This window comes from Frankliniella occidentalis, unplaced genomic scaffold (genome assembly GCF_000697945.3).
Source record: "Frankliniella occidentalis isolate FOCC.00 unplaced genomic scaffold, Focc_3.1 Scaffold105, whole genome shotgun sequence".
Lineage (NCBI taxonomy): Eukaryota > Metazoa > Arthropoda > Insecta > Thysanoptera > Thripidae > Frankliniella > Frankliniella occidentalis.
The window spans coordinates 488802-492549 of record NW_026267234.1 but is presented as its reverse complement, the minus strand read 5'-3'; the positions used below and the strand labels follow the sequence as shown (position 1 = coordinate 492549).

General features: G+C 49.9%; 1 protein-coding gene across 3 annotated transcripts in view; it reads left to right on the top strand.

Annotated features, from left to right (window-relative positions):
* The first annotated feature begins 2567 nt into the window (after positions 1 to 2567).
* The window catches only part of LOC127749890 (uncharacterized), a 65234-nt gene continuing 64053 nt past the window's right edge, over positions 2568 to 3748 (top strand). The window contains exons 1-2 of one of the 3 annotated variants that reach the window (XM_052269855.1): positions 2568 to 2674; positions 3139 to 3266. The gene's annotated coding sequence lies outside the window, so the exon portion shown is untranslated. Of the gene's footprint in view, positions 2683 to 3138; positions 3267 to 3748 lie in introns of all 3 variants that reach the window. The other 2 variants (XM_052269856.1, XM_052269857.1) reach the window with 2 other exon arrangements.

Sequence of the window (3748 nt, the reverse complement as noted above, 5' to 3'; positions counted from 1 at the left end):
CGCTCCCCCCCTCCCACCCTACTCGCCCGGCCCCCCTCCACTGAACCGACGCCAGACATGCTGCCTACCTTTGGGAGCCACTCTCATGGCGCTCATTTCACTCGGTGTGGTCTGGCTCTACACGAACTGCTGCCTCCAGCTACTGTCTCTGACCTAAGGTCTATAAGGCCTCACCCAGAAGACCGTTTAGTCCATATAACCAAATTCAAAACCGACGAAATTTTAGCTCTTGGAAATAAAATTTTATTCGTGGCGATGAAATAATTTGGTCTAGATGACTTAATTTGATTGGTGCGACTATATTTAGTTAAAAATAGGGTTACTAAATTTTAGTCGGTTTTAGGAACTAAATTTTGGTTCTTACAACCCTGATTTAGTTGTATCAACTAAATGGTTCTCTGGGTGCTGTAAAATTTGTTGTTTTTGTGTGTTTTTAGCATATGATACCTTACACTATAAATGAGTAATGTTTTTTTGTTGTTGTTTTTTAAACCAAACGAGGGGGTTTTCACTTCTGAAATACCGTGTACACCAAATGAGGTATTTCACAGGTATTTCACGTGAAATACACCGAAATACGCCTAAATATGCTCCAAAACGGTGAACTTTTCCTGAGAAATACCGACGAAATACACGTATTACGAAATACTGTGTGCACGGAAATCTCGAGTGAAAACCCCCTCGAAACCAAACGCCTCTTTAATAAGATCAAAGCGTTTAATGAGGTTCTAGTGTGGGTTTCCTTCTCCTTTAATCAGCAACAAACTGTTCGATGAACTTATTTATTTGTTTTCATTTTATTTCATTTCAAATCACCTATAAAACCAACGTAAAAGAAAGGGTTGTAAGTTGCTGGCATCAGTTGGAAACCCAAAGGCACACCGTCAAAACAAATCGGCACTGTTAAGTCTGCGCGGTGTCTATCCGTGACCGGTACTTCGTCGTCCCAGATCCTCTACCCTGGACGCGGCATTTCGGGCGGCTTGGGCTCGGCTCGAGTGACCACGCCCGCGCCGTGCAGGCAGGCAGCCCAACATGCACGGGGGGGGGGGGGAGGCCCACTACTCCTCGGCCGCGGGGTATCGCGGGTCGCACTTTAGGCCCCACGGCCGCGCCGGGCGATATCCCGCGCGGCCAGAGACACGGCATGTCTCAGCGGCGCGGGGTCGCTGCGCGGAGCCGCGACGGAGGTGGACCGTGTGCACGTCAGCTGTGGGAGGCGAGGAGGCTGGCTGCGAGGAAAAGGCGCGCATGCCAGGTAATGTTTCGACGAAACTAAATGAGAAGGCGGCCGTTCTTTTGTTTGTCGTCTTCTTTTTCCATTTCGCGCGGCCAAGCTTTGGCCGCGCTGCTCAGCTCACCAAGTTGATGAAGCCGACTGAGAACCGCCGGGACTGTATGCTGCTGGAGCAGTATTCTGTACGAATAGAATTGTGTGACATCCTAACACCCTGAGAAAAAAAATGGGTGACCATCGGTGACCATCGAGTCATATGCATAAAAAAGTGTGTGTCAGCTGACAGCACTATCAAATACAGAAACGTACGTGACAAATAAAGAAAAATAGTTGTTATACACTAAAGAGTGTGATAACCATGTTACTTCTCACCATTTTTTGTGACCTGTTTATCATTCTCAATGTTTTTGATAGTTAAGGGACCATCCAGCGAGAACGTCCGTCATTCGCCGTTGCGAAGTTAAGTTCAACCGACGAAAGCTCTCGAAGCGCCTGGTAGGTAGGCTACACCTAGCCCTCAGTGCATACGTGTACAGCGGGCTGGCCTACCGTGAGTCTCGCAGGCGCCGAGCTCCTTCCGTATAATTTGTCGGATGAATCTAAGAGAAACGGACGTACTTCTGGATGACACCCAAGGTGTCATTCACTTTAAAGTGAACGCAGCTGTCAGCTGTTTTACAGACAAAGTAAGTGGGATTAACACTCTTAGTTCCTTACAAAGAGTGGTCTTCATATTGCGAATAATTGGGTTTGTAACGTTCAAAGGATCTAGAACCACCAAATTACATACAGATTTTCTTCGTATTCCACGAACATCAGTTGGTTAACTGACGCGTGCTCTCTGTTTTACAAAGCCAAGCCCTTCGTAATACGAAGAATTTGTTTGTATTACAAAGGTTCCAAATCCTTAGTACGTTACAAATAGCAGTTTGTAAAAATCTTACAGTGACTGTCGATTCAAAAATGTTTTGGTTCAATTTTTTTTCCTGGTGCAGCAAACTTTTGCCACGCCCGCAAATTTACTTGTAGCAACCTTTTTGCTTTAGCAGCAAAAAAGTTTCATTGATTATAGTAGCAAAATTATTTTGCTATTATTGTCACAGCGAGCAGGTTTGCAGCCAACAAAGTAACAAATATTAGCAAACTCTTTTTTGCTATTTTTAGGAATCGCTTGTTTTTGCGTGCTAACTCTGGACACTGCAGCACAGATGCTCGCACAGATGTCATTGAGTGGCCCGGCCTGTGTGTGTGGTACAGTGAGGTGTCCGCAGGGAGCGGCGCGGAGTGGCCGCCGGCCCCCCTCCCCACGCGCCGGGCATGGCGGATGGCGGCGGCCCGCGACGCCCTCAGTTAGCCATCGACTGGAGTCCCGCGTGGACTCGTCCGCGAAGCGTTTACCGTCCGTGTCCGAGGCGCCGAAGTCGCAGTGCGCCAAAGGTGTGCAGGTGCCAGCTATTTTTGATCTTAAATTTTATATGCCCCGTGGAGTGTTTATTCTTCTTTTGATATATTTCGTGTTGGAATAAGTGCATTTTTGGATTCGAGCACTGGGGTTGTTGAAGGACGTGACAACCGGCGATCAACACCTCTCAGAGCGTGGTTCGACTTCTCGTATGTCGTTTATGACCATTGTTCAATGCCTTCTGCGTTCATTATTTTTCTAAAATTTAGGTGTCTGTAAATTGTGTTAAGTAATCTTTTTTGAAATTGTTTGATTGCGTGCCCTTACACAAGGGTGGTGGACGCTTTGCCGAAAGTTGTCATAACTGGGGGAAGGGGGTTAGTTGTGCGAGCGTTGTTCGTGCTTTCTCGTAGCCCACTCTGTTCGAAACGCTTTTTGAGGCATGTGTCGTTCGTTGCCCGGGTGGTCTTTTTGACGCGCCATCCCTTGGTTCTTCCAGGCCCCAGTGCTCTAGTTGTGCGGTTGTGTGAGTGTGTGCCGTCCCCTCGCACCCCTTTGGAGTAGCAGCAGCAGCAGCAACGACGCACCAGCACCAGCGGGCGGGGCTTCACATCGTCTGCTGTTGAGGTGAGCGTCTCCGCCCACGACACACTCTGAATGGGAAGACGAGGAGGAGGGAGGGGGGGGGGGGGGTGCGGAGGCTCGCGGATTTGATTAGGCTGCTGCCGGAGCGAGTGGATAGGCTCGTGGAGCTGCCCCCCCCCCCCCCGACTGTTACGGCCGGCGCGCCCGGAGTGGTGTTGTTCTGTCCTGCAACATAGTAAAGCGAGCGGCCCCCGACTCGTTGCTCGCTCTGCAGAGTCTGCACCTTCGCCGTAAACACTTTTAGTCACTTTTGAAATCGAGCAGCGCACTAGTATGGGTAGTATTGTCGTCAAGAGTACGCGGTGCAGCAGACAATGCCCTCGGGTGGAGGCGGGGGTGATTGCAGCCGAGTCGGCGCGGTGGGTTCATGTGCAGGCAGCCCGTGTGGTCGCGCGACCGGGCCAGCCTTTTGGGACGGTCCTTGGACGCCTAATAGGGGGCAGCCTCGCGGAGGGGGGAGAGCG